This window comes from Pristiophorus japonicus, chromosome 3 (assembly GCF_044704955.1).
Source record: "Pristiophorus japonicus isolate sPriJap1 chromosome 3, sPriJap1.hap1, whole genome shotgun sequence".
NCBI lineage: Eukaryota > Metazoa > Chordata > Chondrichthyes > Pristiophoridae > Pristiophorus > Pristiophorus japonicus.
In genome coordinates this window covers 9133766-9156188 of record NC_091979.1, presented here as the reverse complement: position 1 = coordinate 9156188, position 22423 = coordinate 9133766, and the positions used below count along the sequence as shown (strand labels likewise).

General features: G+C 53.2%; 1 non-coding gene and 1 pseudogene across 1 annotated transcript; both read right to left on the bottom strand.

Moving 5' to 3' along the window:
* Positions 1-11331: 11331 nt before the first annotated feature.
* LOC139260492 (U2 spliceosomal RNA) lies at positions 11332-11533 on the bottom strand (annotated as a pseudogene).
* Positions 11534-11654: 121 nt separating this feature from the next.
* Positions 11655-11852, bottom strand: LOC139260495 (U2 spliceosomal RNA). The gene has a single exon (XR_011592808.1). It is a non-coding gene; the product is annotated as a U2 spliceosomal RNA (small nuclear RNA).
* Between the last annotated feature and the right edge of the window lie 10571 nt (positions 11853-22423).

The following is a 22423-nucleotide window of genomic DNA, read 5'->3' as shown; positions in this document are numbered from 1 at the left end:
TGATCCACTGACCCACTGACCTACAGACCCAGGACACACTGGCCCACTGACCCAGGAACCACTGACCCACTGACGCACTGACCCAGGACCCACTGACCACTGACGCACTGACCCAGGACCCACTGACACACTGACCCAGGACCCACTGACCTACTGACCCACTGTCGCAAGATCCACTGATGCAGGACCCACTGACCCACTGACCCAGGACCCCCTGACCAACTGACCCAGGACCCACTGACCCAAGATCCACTGATGCACTGACCAACTGACTCTTGAACGACTGACCCAGGACACACTGACCCTGGACCCACTGACCCAGGTCCCGCTGACACATTGACACACTGAACCACGACCCATTGACCCACTAACGAACTAACCCACTGACCCAGGACCCACTGACCCACTAATCCACTGACTCACTGACCCAGGATCCGCTGTCCAACTGATCCTGGACCCACTGACCCAGGACCCGCTGACACACTGACACACTGACCCAGGACCCATTGACCTACTAACCCACTGACCCAGGACCCACTGATGTACTGACCCACTGACCCACTGGCCCAGGTCCCATTGACCCACCACTCCACTGACCCACTGAGCCACTGACCGACTGACCCAGACCCAGGTCCTACTGACCCAGGACCCACTGACCCAGGACCCACTGACCGAGGACCCACAGACCCAAGACCCACTGACCTAGGAACCAGTACTCACTGACCCACTAATCCAATGACTCACTGATCCAGGATCCGCTGATCCAAAGAATCACTGACCCACTGACCCACTGACCCAATGAACTAATGACCCACTGACCCACTGACCCATTGACCCAGGACCTACTGTCCAACTGATCCTGGACCCACTGGCCCCGGAGGCACTGACCCACCGACCCAGGACCCATTGACCTACCGATCCAATGACCCACTGAACCATTGACCCAGGAGACACTGACCCACTGACCCAGGACCCACTGATTCACTGACCCACTGACCCACTGACCAACTGACTCTTGACCCACTGACCAGGGCCCACTGACCCTGGACCCATTGACCCAGGACCAACTGACACACTGACACACTGAACCAGGACCCACTGCCCCACTGACCCAGGTCCCACTGACTCAGGACCCACTAACCCACTGACCGTGAACACACTGACCCCCTGGCCCACTGACCCAGGAGCCACAGACCGAGGATCCACTGACCCACAGACCCACAGACCCAATGACCCACTCACCAAATGAACCAATGACCACTGACCCACTGACCCAATGAGCCACTGACCCAATGATGCAATGACCCACTGACCCACTGACCCAGGACCCACTGACCAACTGACCTTCGAGCCACTGACCCAGGACCCACTGACCCTCAGACCCAGGACCCACTGACACACTGACCCAGGAGCCACTGACCTACTGACCCACTGACGCAAGACCCACTGATGCAGGACCCACTGACCCACTGACCCAGGACCCACTGACCAACTGACCCAGGACCCACTGACCCAGGACCCACTGACGCACTGACCAACTGACTCTTGACCTACTGACCCAGGACCCACTGACCCAGGACCCACTGACCGAGGAACCACAGACCCAAGACCCACTGACCCAGGAACCACTACCCACTGACCCACTCATCCAATGACTCACTGACCCACTGACCTGCTGACCCAATGAACTAATGACCCAATGACCCACTGACCCTCTGACCCAGGACCCACTGAACCACTGAAACAGGACCCACTGACCCACTGACCCAGGGCCCACTAACCCACTGACCCACTGACCCAGGATCCACTGACCCACTGACCCACTGACCCACTGACCCAGGATCCACTGACCCACTGACCCACTGACCCACTGACGCAGGACCCACTGACCCACTGACTCAACTCCCACTGTCCCAGGACCTACTGATCCACTGACCCACTGACCTACAGACCCAGGACACACTGGCCCACTGACCCAGGAACCACTGACCCACTGACGCACTGACCCAGGACCCACTGACCACTGACGCACTGACCCAGGACCCACTGACCTACTGACCCACTGACGCAAGACCCACTGATGCAGGACCCACTGACCCACTGACCCAGGACCCCCTGACCAACTGACCCAGGACCCACTGACCCAAGATCCACTGACGCACTGACCAACTGACTCTTGAACGACTGACCCAGGACACACTGACCCTGGACCCACTGACCCAGGTCCCGCTGACACATTGACACACTGAACCACGACCCATTGACCCACTAACGAACTAACCCACTGACCCAGGACCCACTGACCCACTAATCCACTGACTCACTGACCCAGGATCCGCTGTCCAACTGATCCTGGACCCACTGACCCAGGACCCACTGAGCCACCGACCCAGGACCCATTGACCCACCGATACAATGACCCACTGACCCATTGACCCAGGACCCACTGAGCCACTGACCCAGGACCCAGGACTCACTGACCCACTGATCCACTGACCCTGGACCCCCTGACCCAGGACCAACTGACCCATTCACCCACTGACCCACTGACCGACTGACCCACTGACCCAGGACCCATTGACCCACTGACCCACTGATCCAGGAGACACTGACCCACTGACCCAGGACCCACTGACCCAGGATCCGCTGACCCAATGACCCACTGACCCAATGACCCATTGACCCAACGACCCAATGACCAACTGACTCAATGACCCACTGACCCAATGACCCAATGACCCACTGACCCACTGACCATCTATCCCACTGACCCAGGACCCACTGACCCACTGACTCACTGACCGCGGACCCACTGACCCAGGACCCACTGACCAACTCACCCTTGACCCACTAACCCAGGACCCACTAACCCTCTGACCCACTGACCCTGGACCCACTGTCCCAGGACCCACTGATCCACTGACCCACCGATCCAATGACCCACTGACCCATTGACACAGGACACACTGACCCACTGACCCAGGACCCAGGACTCACTGACCCACTGATCCACTGACCCTGGACCCACTGACCCAGGACCCGCTGACCCACTGACCCAGGACCCACTGACCCACTGACCTTGAAAACACTGACCTCCTGATCCACTGACCCAGGAGTTACAGACCTAGGATCCACTGACCCACGGACCCAATGACCCAATGAGCCACTGACCAAATGAACCAAGTTCTACTGACCCACTGACCCAATGAGCCACTGACCCAATGACGCAATGACCCACTGACGCACTGACCCAGGACCCACTGATGAACTGACCCTTGAGCCACTAACCAACTGACTCTTGACCTACTGATCCAGCACCCACTGACCCTGGACCCATTGACCCAGGACCCACTGACACACTGACACACTGAACAACGACCCATTGACCCACTAACCCACTGACCCAGGATCCATTGACCCACAAACCCACTGACCCAGGACCTACTGACGTACTGACCCACTGACCTAGGACCCATTGACCCAATAACCCATTGACCCAGGACCACTGACCCACGAATCCACTGACCGACTGACCCAGACCCAGGTCCCATTGACCCAGGACCCATTGACCAAGGACCCACTGACGCACTGACCATCAGACCCACTGACCCACTGACCCAGGACACACTGACCCAGGACCCACTGACTCAGGATCCACTGGCCCACTGACCCAGGACCCACTGACCAACTGACCCAGGCCCCACTGATCCAAGACCCACTGACCCAGGACCCACTGACCCACTGACCCAGGAACCATTGCCCAGGACTCAGTGACCCAGGACCCATTGACCCAGGACACACTGAGCCACTGACCCAATGACTCAATGACACACTGACCCACTGACCCAGTACCCACTGACCAACTGACCCTTGAGCCACTGACCCAGTGACCCACTGATCCACTGACCCACTGACCGACTGACTCACTGACCCACTGACCCACTGACCAAGGACCCATTGACCAGCACACCCACTGACCCAGGACCCACTGACCCACTGACGCAGGACCCACTCACCCACTGATCCACTAGGCCTTGACACACTGACCCACTGACCCAGGACCCACTGACCCACTGACCCAGGACCCACTATCCCACTGACCCAGGACCCACTGACCCACTGACCCACTGACCCAGGACCCACTGACCCATTGATGCAGGACGCACTGACGCACCGACCCAATGACTGAGGACCCACTGACCCACTGACCGACTGACCCACTGACCCAGGACCCACTGATCCACTGACCCAGGACCCACTGACCCACTGATCCAGGACCCACTGACCCAGGACCCATTGACCCAGGACCCACTGACCCACTGATCTACTGACCCACTGACTAACTGACCCAGGACCCACTGACCCACTGACCCATTGACCCAATGACCCACTGACCCACTGACCCAGGACCCACTGACCAACTGACCCTTGAGCCACTGACACAGGATCCACTGACCCTCTGACCTAGGTCCCACGGACCCACTGACACAGGACCTCGGACCCACTGACCCACTGAACCAGGATCCACTGATCTACTGATCCAGGACCCACTGAACCACTGACCCAGGACCCACTGACACACTGATTCACTGAACCAGGACTCACTGACCCACTGACGCAGGACCCACTGACCGACGGACCCAACACCCACTGTCCCAGGACCCACTGACCCACTGACCCACTGACCTACATACCCAGGACACACTGACCCACTGACCCAGGACCCACTGACTCACTGACCCACTGACCCAGGACCCACTGACCCACTGATGCACTGACCCAGGACCCACTGACCCACAACCAACTGACCCACTAACCCAGGACGCACTGACACACTGACCCAGGACCCACTGACCCAGGACCCACTGACCCACTGACCCAGTGACCCACTGATCAACTGACCCACTGACCGACTGACTCACTGACCCACTGACCCACTGACCAAGGACCCATTGACCCACTAACCAGCACACCCACTGACCCAGGACCCACTGACCCAGGACCGATTGATCCACTGACCTACTGACCGACTGACCACTGACCCAGGACCCACTGACCCACTGACCCAGAACCGACTGTCCCACTGACCCAGGACCCAAACTCACCCAATGACCCAGGACTCACTGACCCATTGATGCACCGACCCAATGACCCATTCACCCACTGACCCACTGACCGACTGACCCACTGACCCAGGACCCAGGACCCACTGACACACTGACCCACTGACGCAGGACCCACTCACACACTGATCCACTAGGCATTGACCCACTGACCTACTGACCCAGGACCCACTGACCCACTGATTCAGGATCCACTGGCCCAGGACACACTGGCCCACTGACACACTGACCCAGGACCCACTGACCCACTGACCCACTGACCCAGGACCTACTGACTCACTGAGGCAGGACCCACTGACCCAGGATCCGCTGATCGAATGACCCAACACCCACTGTTCCAGCACCTACTGACCCACTGACCCACTGATACAGGACTCACTGACCCAGGACCCACTGACCAACTGACTCTTGACCTACTGACCCAGGACCCACTGACCCAGGACCTACTGACTCACTGAGGCAGGACCCACTGACCCAGGATCCGCTGATCGAATGACCCAACACCCACTGTTCCAGCACCTACTGACCCACTGACCCACTGATACAGAACTCACTGACCCACTGACCCACTGACCAACTGACCCTTGACCTACTGACCCAGGATCCACTGACCCTCTGACCAAGGACCCGCGGACCCACTGACACAAGACCCAGGACCCACTGACCCACTGAACCAGGATCCACTGATCTACTGATCCAGGACCCACTGACCCAGGACCCACTGACCCATGACCAACTGACTCACTGGCCCAGGGCGCACTGACCCACTGACCCAGGACCCACTGACCCAGGTCCCACTGACCCAGGACCCACTGACCAAGGACCCACTGACGCACTGACCATCAGACCCACTGACCCAATGACCCAGGACCCTCTGTCCCACTGACCCAGGACCCATTGAGCCACTCACCCAGGACACACTGACCCAGGACCCACTGACCCAGGATCCACTGACCCACTGACCCACTGACCAACTGCCCCTTGAACCACTGACCCAGGATCCACTGACCCTCTGACCAAGGACCCACGGATCCATTGACACACTGACCCACTGACGCAGGACCAACTCACCCACTGATCCACGAGTCCAGGACCCACTGACCCACTGACCCAGGACCCACTGACCCACTGACCCAGGATCCACTGACCCACTGACCCACTGACCAACTGATCCAGGACCCACTGACCCACTGACCCAGGATCCACTGACCCAATGAACCACCGACCCACTGACCCACTGACCGACTGACCCACTGACCCAGGACCCACTGACCCACTGACCCAGGACCCAGGACCCACTGACACACTGACCCACTGACGCAGGACCCACTCACCCACTGATCCACTAGGCCAGGACCCAGGATCCACTGACCCACTGACCCACTGACCAACTGATCCAGGACCCACTGACCCAGGACCCACTGTCCCACTGACGCAGGATGCACTGACCCACCGACTCACTGACCCACTGACCGAATGACCCACTGACCCAGGACCCACTGATCCACTGACCCAGGATCCACTGACCCACTGATCCAGGACCCACTGACCCACTGACCCAGGAATCACTGATCCAGGAGCTACTGACCCAGGACCCATTGACCCAGGACCCACTAATCCAACATCCACTGACCCACTGACCCACTGACCCAGGAATCACTGATCCAGGACCTACTGACCCAGGACCCATTGACCCAGGACCCACTAATCCACTGACCTACTGACCCACTGACCCTGGACACACAGACGTCCTGACCCAATGACCCACTGACACAATGACCCACTGACCAAGATACCCAATGACCCACTGACCCACTGACCCAAAGACCCACTGACCCAGGACACACTGACCCAGGACCACTGACCCACTGACCCACTGACCCAGGACCCATTGACCCACTGACCCACTGACTCAGGACCCACTGACCCAGGACCCACTGATCCAGTGACCCGAGACCCACTGACCCAGGACCCACTGACCCACTGACACAGGAACCACTGACACACTGACCCAGGACCCATTGACCCAGGACCCACTGACCCAGGACCCACTGACCCACTGACCCAGTGACCCACTGATCCACTGACCCACTGACCGACTGACCCACTGACCCACTGACCAAGGACCCATTGACCCACTGACCAGCACACCCACTGACCCAGGACCCACTGACCCAGGACCCATTGATCCACTGACCAACTGACCGAATGACCACTGACCCATGACCCACTGACCCACTGACCCAGGACCCACTGACTCACTGACCCAGAATCCACTGACCCACTGAACCACTGACCAACTGATCCAGGACCCACTGACCCACTGACCCAGGATCCACTGACCCATTGACGCACCGACCCACTGACCCACTGACCGACTGACCCACTGACCCAGGACCCACTGTCCCACTGACCTAGGACCCACTGAGCCACTGACCCAGGACACACTGACCCAGGACCCACTGACCCAGGATCCACTGACCCACTGATCCACTGATCCACTGACCCAGGACCCACTGACCCACTGACCCAGGACCCACTGACCCAATGACCCACTGACCCACTGACCCAGGACTCACTGACCAACTGACCCTTGAACCACTGACCCAGGATCCACTGACCCTCTGACCCACTGACCCTGGACACACAGACGCCCTGACCCAATGACCCACTGACACAATGACCCACTGACCAAGTTACCCAATGACCCACTGACCCACTGACCCAAAGACCCACTGACCCAGGACCCACTGACCCACTGACTGAGGACCCACTGACTGAGGACCCACTGACCCAGGACCCACTGACCCACTGACTGAGGACCCACTGACTGAGGACCCACTGACCCACTGACTGAGGACCCCCTGACTGAGGACCCACTGACCCAGGACCCACTGACCCACTGACCCAGGACCCACTGACCCAGGACCCACTGACCCAGGACCCACTGACCCACTGACTGAGGACCCACTGACCCAGGACCCACTGACCCAGGACTCACTGACCCACTGACTTACTGACCCACTGATCTAGAACCCACTGACCTATGACCCACTGATCCACTGACCCAATGACCCAATGACCCATTGACCCACTGACCCTGGACAAACTGATGCCCTGACTAACTGACCATGACCCACTGACCCAGGACCTACTGACCCACTGGCCCAGGACCCACTGACCCACTGACCCAGGACCCACTGACCCACTGACCCAGGACCCAGGACCCACTGACACACTGACCCACTGACGCAGGACCCACTCACCCACTGATCCACTAGGCCAGGACCCAGGATCCACTGACCCACTGACCCACTGACCAACTGATCCAGGACCCACTGACCCAGGACCCACTGTCCCACTGACGCAGGATGCACTGACCCACCGACTCACTGACCCACTGACCGAATGACCCACTGACCCAGGACCCACTGATCCACTGACCCAGGATCCACTGACCCACTGATCCAGGACCCACTGACCCACTGACCCAGGAATCACTGATCCAGGAGCTACTGACCCAGGACCCATTGACCCAGGACCCACTAATCCAACATCCACTGACCCACTGACCCACTGACCCAGGAATCACTGATCCAGGACCTACTGACCCAGGACCCATTGACCCAGGACCCACTAATCCACTGACCTACTGACCCACTGACCCTGGACACACAGACGTCCTGACCCAATGACCCACTGACACAATGACCCACTGACCAAGATACCCAATGACCCACTGACCCACTGACCCAAAGACCCACTGACCCAGGACACACTGACCCAGGACCACTGACCCACTGACCCACTGACCCAGGACCCATTGACCCACTGACCCACTGACTCAGGACCCACTGACCCAGGACCCACTGATCCAGTGACCCGAGACCCACTGACCCAGGACCCACTGACCCACTGACACAGGAACCACTGACACACTGACCCAGGACCCATTGACCCAGGACCCACTGACCCAGGACCCACTGACCCACTGACCCAGTGACCCACTGATCCACTGACCCACTGACCGACTGACCCACTGACCCACTGACCAAGGACCCATTGACCCACTGACCAGCACACCCACTGACCCAGGACCCACTGACCCAGGACCCATTGATCCACTGACCAACTGACCGAATGACCACTGACCCATGACCCACTGACCCACTGACCCAGGACCCACTGACTCACTGACCCAGAATCCACTGACCCACTGAACCACTGACCAACTGATCCAGGACCCACTGACCCACTGACCCAGGATCCACTGACCCATTGACGCACCGACCCACTGACCCACTGACCGACTGACCCACTGACCCAGGACCCACTGTCCCACTGACCTAGGACCCACTGAGCCACTGACCCAGGACACACTGACCCAGGACCCACTGACCCAGGATCCACTGACCCACTGATCCACTGATCCACTGACCCAGGACCCACTGACCCACTGACCCAGGACCCACTGACCCAATGACCCACTGACCCACTGACCCAGGACTCACTGACCAACTGACCCTTGAACCACTGACCCAGGATCCACTGACCCTCTGACCCACTGACCCTGGACACACAGACGCCCTGACCCAATGACCCACTGACACAATGACCCACTGACTAAGTTACCCAATGACCCACTGACCCACTGACCCAAAGACCCACTGACCCAGGACCCACTGACCCACTGACTGAGGACCCACTGACTGAGGACCCACTGACCCAGGACCCACTGACCCACTGACTGAGGACCCACTGACTGAGGACCCACTGACCCACTGACTGAGGACCCCCTGACTGAGGACCCACTGACCCAGGACCCACTGACCCACTGACCCAGGACCCACTGACCCAGGACCCACTGACCCAGGACCCACTGACCCACTGACTGAGGACCCACTGACCCAGGACCCACTGACCCAGGACTCACTGACCCACTGACTTACTGACCCACTGATCTAGAACCCACTGACCTATGACCCACTGATCCACTGACCCAATGACCCAATGACCCATTGACCCACTGACCCTGGACAAACTGATGCCCTGACTAACTGACCATGACCCACTGACCCAGGACCTACTGACCCACTGGCCCAGGACCCACTGACCTACTGACCCAGGACCCACTGACCCACTGACCCAGGACCCACTGACCCAGGACCCACTGACCCACTGACCCTGGACACACAGATGCCTGACCAGCTGACCATGTCCCACTGACCCACTGACCCACTGACCCAGAGCACACTGACCCACTGACCCAGTGACCCACTGACCCAGAACTCACTGACCCTGGACCCACTGACCCACTGCGATTGTGTACTTTGGGAGTGAATCATAGAATCATAGAATTATAGAAATTTACAGCACAGAAGGAGGCCATGAAAGAGCTATCCAGCCTAATCCCACTTTCCTGTTCTTGGTCCGTAGTCCTGCAGGTTACGGCACTTCAAGTGCACATCCAAGTACTTGTTAAATGTGCTGAGTGTTTCTGCCTCTACCACCCTTTCAGGCAGTGAGTTCCAGACCCCCACCACCCTCTGGGTGAAAAAAAACTTTTCCTCATCTCCCCTCTAATCGTTCCACGAATTACTTTAAATCTATGTCCTCTGGTTATTGACCTCTCTGCTAAGGGAAATAGGTCCTTCTCATCCACTCTATCCAGGCCCCTCATAATTTTATACACCTCAATTCAATCTCTCCAAAGAAAACAATCCCAGATTTATTTATCAGGGAAGGACCTATTTCCCTTAGCAGAGAGGTCAATAACCAGAGGACATAGATTTCAAGTCGTTCGTGGAACGATTAGAGAGGAGATGAGGAAAAGTTTTTTTTCACCCAAAGGGTGGTGGGGGTCTGGAACTCACTGCCTGAAAGGGTGGTAGAGGCAGAAACACTCACCACATTTAACAAGATACTTGGATATGCACTTTCCTCATCGCTACTGTTTTCCAGTCCTGACCACATTCTCATAAATCTCCTCTGCACCCTCTCTAGTGCAATCACATCCTTCCTGTAATGTGACCAGAACTGCACTCAGTACTCCAGCTGTGACCTAACCAGTGTTTTATACAGTTCAAGCATAACCTTTTTTTTTTAAATTTTTCATTGCCAATCTTTCCAATTCTTTGTCAAATCTCAAAGGTCACCTTGCACACATCAAGGATCACTCTGCGCCAATGCTCTTAGCCAAAAGGCCGAGAGCCACTGCACCGTTCCTGGAAGTACTGCAATACCAGGTTCGTGCCATGGAGGTGGATGGGTCAATCCACCCCACCCACCTCCTATTTCCAAAAAGCATAGGAGAACCACCTTCCTGATCCAGGGAGAACCACTTTGGGGTCATGGTTACTCCCCTGTCAGGTCAGTTACACATGATCTTAGCCAAAAGGCCGAGAAGCGATCCTCTTTTTTTTTTAATTCGTAGCCAATCTTTCCAATTCTTTGTCAAATCACAAACGCCAGAGGTCACCTTGCACACATCAAGGATCACTCTGCACCAATGCTCTTAGCCAAAAGGCCGAGAGCCACTGCACCGTTCCTGGAAGTACTGCAATACCAGGTTCGTGCCATGGAGGTGGATGGGTCAGGCCCCCCACACACCTCCTATTTCCAAAAAGCAAGCATATACCTTCCTGATCCAGGGAGAACCACTTTGGGGTCATGGTTACTCCCCTGTCAGGTCAGTTACGCATGATCTTAGCCAAAAGGCCGAGAAGCGATCCTCTTTGCTCTTGTATTCTATGCCTCGGTTAATAAAGGCAAGTATCCCGTATGCCTTCTTAACCACCTTATCTACCTGGCCTGCCACCTTCAGGGATCTGTGGACCTGCACTCCAAGGTCCCTTTGTTCCTCCACACTTCTCAGTGTCCTACCATTTAATGTGTATTCCCTCGCCTTGTTAGACCTCCCCAAATGCATTACCTCACACTTATTTGAAATGAATTCCATTTACCACTGTTCTGCCCACCTGACCAGTACATCGATATCTTCCTGCATTCTACAGTTTTCCTCCTCACTGTCAACCACACGGCTAATCTTTGTATCATCTTCAAATTTATTTATCAGGCCCCCTACATTTAATTCTAAATCATTAATATATACTGCAAAAAGCAAGGGACCCAGTACTGAGCCCTGTGGAACCCCACTGGAAACATCCTTCCAGTCGCAAAAGCACCACCAACCATTACCCTTTGCTTCTGTGGGAGTGAATGGGAAAGGGTTTGGGTCTATTGGGATTGTGTACAGTGGGAGTGAATGGGAAGGGTTTGACCAATTTGGGATTGTGTATAGAGGGAGTGAATGGGAAGGGGTTTGGGGCCATTTGGATTGTGTACTGTGGGAGTGAATGGGAAGGGGTTTGGGTCCATTGGGATTGTGTACAGTGGGAGTGAATGGGAAGGGGTTTGGGTCCATTGGGATTGTGTACAGTGGGAGTGAATGGGAAGGGGTTTGATCCAGTGGGATTTTACATTATGTCCGTGTCTGTGCAGATTCGCGGTTTTACTGAGTGTGTACCATGGATTCACTTTAAAAAATGAAAACGCATTTGCAAATTGAAAATTCTAAAAATGAAAGAAGGGTCAGGGATCGCTGTATGTGCATTAAGGACGGCAGCAGTTTTGATAGAAAGCAGTAAAGCTGAATAAAATTATCTCCAATCTCAATCAGTGTTAAATTACTGCTTCTCTGTGACAATCAGAGTTTGCACTGGGTTAAAAGCAGTTTGATTCTAGGGCCACAGCTGTCACAGGCATTGTCGCAGCTTCTCCATTGGATTCCAAGTATCTTAAATCAATTCAGTCCGAGTGATGAACAACATTTAATATCGCCGGGCTGTCCTGCTCTCAAATGCTTGTTGCGGGATTGAATTACTCGATATTACAGGGGAACTGCTGCAATTTCAGTCACTTCCGACTCGAGTCATTCTCAGGCTCCGGATCTCCGGCTCTGCAAAACCGGGCGACCCTCGCAGACACCCAGGGAGAATCCAGTCCTCGTCCCACCTGTCCTTCTCAGGAATCTGGGAACACGAGACCTCACTGATTTTATTCCTTCACCTTTTAACAGAGCCCAGAGTGAGTGCCGCAGCTCTCGACACCTCCAATTGGTGGACTGCAATGGGACACCCAGCCACCCTCTGGGAGAGACAAATATACAACCTGATCCCTGGGAGCTAACTGAGCGATTCCAGTCTACTCCCACCCTTCCCTCACCCCGCACCCTGTAATATCCCACCCAGTCTACTCCCACCCTTCCCTCACCCCGCACCCTGTAATATCCCACCCAGTCTACTCCCACCCTTCCCTCACCCCGCACCCTGTAATATCCCACCCAGTCTACTCCCACTCTCCCCCTCACTCCCCGCACCCTTTAATGTCCCATCCAGTCTGATCCCACCATTCCCTCACTCCCGCACTCTGTTAGATCCCACCCAGTCTACTCCCACTCTCCCCCTCACTCCCCACACCCTGTAATGTCCCACCCAGTCTAATCCCACTCTCCCCCCGCACTCTGTAATATCCCACCCAGTCTACTCCCACTCTCCCCCTCACTCCATACACCCTGTAATGTCCCACCCAGTCGACTCCCACACTCCCCCTCACTCTCCACACTCTGTAATATCCCACCCAGTCTACTCCCACTCTCCCCCTCACTCCCCGCACCTTTTAATGTCCCACCCAGTCTGATCCCACCCTTCCCCTCATTCCCCACACCCTGAAATGTCCCACCCAGTCTAATCCCACACTCCCCCCGCACTCTGTAATATCCCACCCAGTCTAATCCCACTCTCCCCCCGCACTCTGTAATATCCCACCCAGCCTAATCCCACTCTCCCCTCACTCCCCACACCCTGTAATGTCCCACCCAGTCTAATCCCACTCTCCCCTTCACTCCCCGCACCTTTTAATGTCCCACCCAGTCTAATCCCACCATTTCCACACTCCCCGCACCCTGTAATGTCCCACCCAGTCTGATCTCACTCTCCCCTCACTCCCCGCACCCTGTAATGTCCCACCCAGTCTAATCCCACTCTCCCTCTCACTCCCCATACCCTTTAATGTCCCACCTAGTCTAAGCTCACTCTCCCCCTCACTCCACATACCCTTTAATACCCCCCAGTCGAATCCCACACTCTCCTGCTCACTCCCCATACCCTTTAATATCCCAACCAGTCTAATCTCACTCTCCCCCTCACCCCCCACAAACTCCGTTCCCTAGCCACTGACTCCATCCCTCTCCCCAACTTCTGTCTGAGGCTGAAACAGACTTCGCAACCTTGGTGTCATATTTGACCCTGAAAAGAGCTTCCGACCATGTGTCCGTGTTATAACTAAAACGGCCTATTTCCACCTCCTTATCATCGCAGCAGCAACCAAGTTGATGGCACCGTAGCTGGCTCTGTTGCACAGGAAGGCAGGAAAAAGAGTGGGAGAGCGATAGTGATAGGGGATTCTATTGTAAGGGGAGTAGATAGACGTTTCTGTGGCCGCAATCGAGACCCCAGGATGGTATGTTGCCTCCCTGGTACAAGGGTCAAGGATGTCATGGAGCGGCTGCAGGACATTTTGAAGGGGGAGGATGAACAGCCAGTTGTCGTGGTGCATATAGGTATCAACGCTATAGGTAAAAAACGGGATGAGGTCCTACAAGACGAATTTAGAAAGCTAGGAACTAAATTAAAAAGTAGGACCTCAAAGGTAGTAATCTCAGGATTGCTTCAAGTGCCACGTGCTAGCCAGAGTAGGAATTGCAAGATAGCTTAGATGAATGTTGGCCTTCATTGCGAGAGGGATGGAGTACAAAAGCAGGGAGGTCCTGCTGCAACTGTATAGGGTATTGGTGAGGCCGCACCTGGAGTACTGAGTGCAGTTTTGGTCACCTTACTTAAGGAAGGATATACTAGCTTTGGAGGGGGTACAGAGACGATTCACTCAGCTGATTCCGGAGATGAGGGGGTTACTTTATGATGATAGATTGAGTAGACTGGGTCTTTACTCATTGGAGTTCAGAAGGATGAGGGGTGATCTTATAGAAACATTTAAAATAATGAAAGGGATAGACAAGATAGAGGCAGAGAGGTTTTTTCCACTGGTCGGGGAGACTAGAACTAGGGGGCACAGCCTCAAAATACGGGGGAGCCAATTTAAATCCGAATTGAGAAGGAATTTCTTCTCCCAGAGGGTTGGGAATCTGTGGAATTCTCTGTCCAAGGAAGCAGTTGAGGCAAGGTCATTGGATGTATTCAAGTCACAGATCGATAGATTTTTAACCAATAAGGGAATTAAGCGTTACGGGGAGCGGGCGGGTAAGTGGAACTGAGTCCACAGCCAGATCAGCCATGATCTTGTTGAATGGCAGAGCAGGCTCGAGGGGCTAGATGGCCTACTCCTGTTCCTAATTCTTATGTTCTTATGTTCTTATGAATACGTGGCTTGAGGAGTGGTGCAGCAGGGAGGGATTCAAATTCCTGGGACATTAGAGCCGGTTCTGGGGGAGGTGGGACCAGTTCAAATCGGACGGTCTGCACCTGGGCAGGACCGGAACCAATGTCCTAGGGGGAGTGTTTGCTAGTGCTTTTGGGGAGGGGTTAAACTAATATGGCAGGGGGATGGGAACGTATGTAGTGAGACAGAGGGAAGTAGAATGGGGGCAGAAGCAAAAGATAGAAACAAGAAAAGTAAAAGTGGAGGGCAGAGAAACCCAAGGCAAAAAGCAAAAAGGGCCACATTACAGCAAAATTCTAAAGGGGCAAAGTGTGTTAAGACAAGCCTGAAGGCTCTGTGCCTCAATGCGAGGAGTATTCGTAATAAGGTGGACGATTTCACTGCGCAGGCAGCAAGTAACGAATATGATTTAATTGGCATCTCAAAGACATGGCTCCAGGTTGACCAAGGCTGGGAACTCAACATCCAGGGGTATTCAACATTCAGGAAGGATAGACAGAAAGGAAAAGGAGGCGGGGTGGCGTTGCTGGTTAAAGAGCAAATTAATGCAAAAGTAAGGAAGGACATTAGCTTGGATGATGTGGAATCTGTATGGGTGGAGTTACGGAAAACCATAGGGCAGAAAATGCTAGTGGGAGTTGTGTACAGACCACCAAACAGTAGTAGTGAGGTTGGGACAGCATCAAACAAGAAATTAGGGATGCGTGCAATAAAGGTACAGCAGTTATCATGGGCGACTTTAATCTACATATAGATTGGGCTAACCAAACTGGTAGCAATGTGGTGGAGGAGGATTTCCTGGAGTATATTAGGGATGGTTTTCAAGACCAATATGTCAAGGAACCAACTAGAGGGCTGGCCATCCCAGACTGGGTGAAGTGTAATGAGAAAGGTCTAATTAGCAACTTGTTGTGCGAGGCCCCTTGGGGAAGAGTGACCATAATATGGTAGAATGCTTTATTAAAATGGAGAGTGACACAGTTAATTCAGAGACTAAGGTCCTGAACTTAAGGAAAGGTAACTTCGATGGTATGAGACGTGAATTGGCTAGAATAGACTGGCGGATGATACTTAAAGGGTTAACGGTGGATAGGCAATGGCAAACATTTAAAGATCACATGGATGAACTTCAACAATTGTACATCCCTGTCTGGAGTAAAAATAAAACGGGGAAGATGGCTCAACCGTGGCTAACAAGGGAAATTAAGGATTGTGTTAAATCCAAGGAAGAGGCATATAAATTGGCCAGAAAAAGCAGCAAACCTGAGGACTGGGAGAATTTTATAATTCAGTAGAGGAGGAATTAAGAGGGGGAAATAGAATATCAGAGGAAGCTTGCTGGGAACATAAAAACTGACTGCAAAAACTTCTATAGATATGTGAAGAGAAAAAGATGAGTGAAGACAAACCTAGGTCCCTTGCAGTCAGAATCAGGTGAATTTATAATGGGGAGCAAACAAATGGCAGAACAATTGAACAAATACTTTGGTTCTGTCTTCACGAAGGAAGACACAAATAACGTTCTGGAAATACTAGAGGACCGAGGGTCTAGTGAGAAGGAGAAACTGAAGGAAATCCTTATTAGGCAGGAAATTGTGTTAGGGAAATTGATGGGATTGAAGGCCGATAAATCCCCAGGGTTTGATAGTCTGCATCCCAGAGTACTTAAGGAAGTGGCCCTAGAAATAGTGGATGCATTGGTGATCATTTTCCAACAGTCTATCGACTCTGGATCAGTTCCTATGGACTGGAGGGTAGCTAATGTAACATCACTTTTTAAGAAAGGAGGGAGAGAGAAAATAGGTAAGTATAAACTGGTTAGCCTGACATTAGTAGTGGAGAAAATGTTGTAAACAATTATTAAAGATGAAATAGCAGCGCATTTGGAAAGCAGTGACAGGATCGGTCCAAGTCAGCATGGATTTATGAAAGGGAAATCATGCTTGACAAATCTTCTAGAATTTTTTGAGGATGTAACTGGTAGAGTGGACAAGGGAGAACCAGTGGATGTGGTGTATTTGGACTTTCAAAAGGCTTTTGACAAGGTCCCATACAAGAGATTGGTGTGTGAAATTAAAGCACATGGTATTGGGGGTAATGTACTGACGTGGATGGAGAACTGGTTGGCAGACAGGAAGCAGAGAGTCGGGATAAACGGGTCCTTTTCAGAATGGCAGGCAGTGACTAGTGGGATGCCGCAGGGCTCAGTGCTGGGATCCCAGCTCTTTACAATATACATTAACGATTTAGATGAAGGAATTGAGTGTAATATCTCCAAGTTTGCAGATGACACTAAGCTGGGTGGAGTTGTGAGCTGCGAGGAGGATGCTAAGAGGCTGCAGGGTGACTTGGACAGGTTAGGTGAGTGGGCAAATACATGGCAGATGCAGTATAATGTGGATAAGTGTGAGGTTATCCACTTTGGGTGCAAAAACACGAAGGCAGAATATTATCTGAATGGCGGCAGATTAAGAAAAGGGGAGGTGCAACGAGACCTGGGTGTCATGGTACATTAGTCATTGAAAGTTGGCATGCAGGTACAGCAGGCGGTGAAGAAGGCAAATGTTGGCCTTCATAGCGAGAGGATTTGAGTATAGGAGCAGGGAGGTCTTACTGCAGCTTTACAGGGCCTTGGTGAGGCCTCACATGGAATATTGTGTTCAGTTTTGGTCTTCTAATCTGAGGAAGGACATTCTTGCTATTGAGGGAGTGCAGTGAAGGTTCACCAGACTGATTCCTGGGATAGCACGACTGACATATGAGGAGAGACTGGATCGACTGGGCCTGTATTCACTGGAGTTTAGAAGAATGAGAGGGGATCTCATAGAAACATATAAAATTCTGACGGGACTGGACAGGTTAGATGCAGGAAGAATGTTCCCGATGTTGGGGAAGTCCAGAACCAGGGGACACAGTCTAAGGATAAGGGGTAAGCCATTTAGGACTGAGATGAGGAGAAACTTCTTCACTCAGAGAGTTGTTAACCTGTGGAATTCCCTGCCGCAGAGAGTTGTTGATGCCAGTTCATTGGATATATTCAAAAGGGAGTTAGATATAGCCCTTACGGCTAAAGGGATCAAGGGGTATGGAGAGAAAGCAGGAAAGGAGTACTGAGGTGAATGATCAGCCATGATCTTATTGAATGGTGGTGCAGGCTCGAAGGGCCGAATGGCCTATCCCTGCACCTATTTTCTATGTTTCGATGTTTCTATGTCTCCGCCCCTGCCTCAGCTCATCCGCTGCTGAAACCCTCATCCATGCCTGTGTTAATTCTAGACTTGACTATTCCAATGCACTCCTGGCTGGCCTCCCACATTCTACCCTACGTAAACTAGAGGTGATCCAAAACTCGGCAGCCCGTGTCCTAACTCGCAACCGAGTCCCGCTCACCCATCACCCACTGTGCTCGCTGCCCCATGTCCTAACTCGCACCAAGTCCCGCTCACCCATCACCCACTGTGCTCGCTGGCCTATGTCCTAACTCGCACCGAGTCCCGCTCACCCATCACCCACTGTGCTCGCTGGCCTATGTCCTAACTCGCACCGAGTCACATTCACCCATCACCCCTTGTGCTCGCTGGCCCATGTCCTAACTCGCACCGTCCCGCTCACCCATCACCCCTGCGGTCACTGACCTACATTGGTTCTCGGTTAAGCAGTGCCTCGATTTCAAAATTCTCAACCTTATTTGCTAATCCCTCCATGTTCTCGCCCCTCCCTATCTCTGTAATCTCCTCAGCCTCACAACGCCCACCCCCCTCCCACCATCGTACCTTCTGTTGCCTAGGCCCCAATGTCTGGAACTCCCTAAACCTCTCTACCTCTCTTTCCTCCTTTAAGACGCTCCTTAGAACCTCCCTCTTTTGCCAGGCTTTTGGTCACCTGCCCTAATTTCTACTTACTTGGTTTGATGTCAAATTATTTGTTTTATACACTTGTGAAGCGTGTTGGAACGTTTTGCTACATTAAAGGCTGCATCCCAGAGTACTTATGGAAGTGGCCCTAGAAATAGTGGATGCATTGGTGATCATTTTCCAACAGTCTATCGACTCTGGATCACTTGCTATTGATTGGAGGGTAGCTAATGTAAACACACTTTTTAAAAAAGGAGGGAGGGAGAAAACAGGGAATTATAGACCGGTTAACCTGACATCGCTGGTGGGGAAAATGTTGGAATCAATTATTAAAGATGTAATAGCAGCACATTTGGAAAGCAGTGACAGGATCGGTCCAAACCAGCATGGATTTATGAAAGGACAAATCTTCTAGAATTTTTTGAGGATGTAACTAGTAGAGTAGACAAGGGAGAACCAGTGGATGTGGTGTATTTGGACTTTCAAAAGGCTTTTGACAAGGTCCCACAAAGAGATTAATGTGCAAAATTAAAGCACATGGTATTGGGGGTAATGCATTGACATGGATTGAGAACTGGTTGACAGACAGGAAGCAAAGAGTCAGGACTAAATGGGTACTTTTCAGAATGGCAGGCAGTGACTATTGGGGTACCGCAAGGCTCAGTGCTGGGACCCCAGCTATTTACAATATTCATTAATGATTTGGATGAATGAATTGAGTGTAATATCTCCAAGTTTGCAGATGACACTAAGCTGGGTAGCAGTGTGAGCTGTGAGGAGGACACTAAGAGGCTACAGGGTGACTTGGACAGGTTAGGTGAGTGGGCAAATGCATGGCAGATGCAGTATAATGGAGATAAGTGTGAGGTTATTCACTTTGGTGGCAAAAACAGGAAGGCAGAATATTATCTGAATGGTGACAGATTAGGAAATGGGGAGGTACAACGAGACCTGGATGTCATGGTTCATCAGTCATTGAAAGTTGGCATGCAGGTACAGCAGGCGGTGAAGAAGGCAAATGGCAGGTTGGCCTTCACAGCTAGGGGATTTGAGTATATGAGCAGGGAGGTCTTACTGCAGTTCTCCAGGGCCTTGGTGAGGCCTCACCTGGAATATTGTGTGCAGTTTTGGTCTCCTAATCTGAGCAAGGACGTTCTTGCTATTGAGGGAGTGCAGCGAAGGTTCACCAGACTGATTCCCGGGATGGCAGGACTGACATATGAAGAAAGACTGGATCGACTAGGCTTATAATTCACTGGGATTTAGAAGAATGAGAGGGGATCTTATAGAAACATATAAAATTCTGACAGGATTGGACAGGTTAGATGCGGGAAGAATGTTCCGATGTTGGGGAAGTCCAGAACCAGGGGTCACAGTCTAAGGATAAGGGATAAGCCATTTAGGACCGAGATGAGGTGAACCTGTGGAATTCTCTACCACAGAAAGTTGTTGAGGCCAGTTCGTTAGATATATTCAAGAGGGAGTTAGATATGGCCCTTACGGCTAAAGCGATCAAGGGGTATGGAGAGAAAGCAGGAAAGGGGTACTGAGGCGAATGATCAGCCACGGTCTTATTGAATGGTGGTGCAGTCTCGAAGGGCCGAATGGCCTACTCCTGCAACTATTTTCTCTGTTTTTATATAAATACAAGTTGTTATTATCCCACCCAGTCTAATCCTGCTCTCCTGCTCACTCCCTGCACCCTGTAATATCCCACCCAGTCTGATCCCACTCACGTTGTACCTCACTCCTTCTCCCTTTCACACACACTGATGCTGTGGCTACATAAATGTGTCGTAAGTGTATATAAAGCTGCCTCAAAGGGTGAAAGCTACAACTGAATAATGCAATAAATGGAGAGGTTTTATTTAAATTCATTGGAAGGGCTGGAGTCATTGATGGGACGTGACTGCTCTCTGGTGGCTAGAGCTGGGAACTGCAGAGAGGGAGTGCAGAATAGGAAATTGGATTCTAATTCCACAGACCACAGGAGATGTGGGGAGGGGGGAGGGTTAGCACCTGCGACGGGGAGGGGGTGTGAGCGTTAGCGTCTGGGGTGGGGGGACGGGGTTAGTGACTGGGATGAGGGGGAGGTTTAAGTGCCTGGGGTGGGGGAAAGTGGGTAGTGCCAGGGATGGGGAAAACGGTGGGATGGGGGAGGGCTAAGTGCCTGGGGGGTGGGGTGGGGTGGGGGTTGGGGGTGCGGTGGGGTGGGGGTTGAATGGGGGAGGGGTAAGTGCCTGGGGGTGGGGTGGGGTGTGGGGAGGGGTCGGTGGGGTGGGGTAGGATTGTGTTGGGATGGGGGCTGGGGGTGTGGAGGGGGCGGAATGGGGGAGGGCTAATTGCCTGGGGTAGGTGCTGGTGTGGGGGAGGGGTAAGTGCCTGGGGTGAGGGTGGGGGCTGTGCTGGGATGGGGGCTGGGGGTGGGTGGTGTGGGGGATGGGAGATGGGGTAAGGGATGGTGGTGGGGAGGAGGGTGCAATGGGAAGGGGTAAGCACCTGGGGGGTGGGGCAGAAATGTTCTTACTAAATCACTAATAAACACAATCTACAAGATGTCTCTTAACACAGAAACTGCCATGTGAGTTTGCCACGTGATCCGTTTATTATTTACATCAATAGTTGCATTACCACTGTAGTCCACTTGGTGGAGCAGTAGTCCACTAGGGGGAGCTATTATCTACTTCTCCCTCCTTATTGAAGAAGCAATCATGAAAAGATCATTTCTTGCATGTTACACAACAAAAGAAATGGACTTAGTTTTCCATATTTACAAATCAAACTTAATCACTGGTTTTCTGTTTCGAAGAGGAGACGTTCGCTCCAAACAGAACTTCCCAAACTTGGTGTCGAACTTAGACTCATTCTAGGATGAGCCTGCGGAGAGTTTTTCTCCAAGGGTAACCCTTGGTCTACATTTGAACTCTCTACAACTTCAGACTGTTTGCCTGCCTGTCTCGAATTCTAATTTTCTCTTGGACTTGTTTCTAA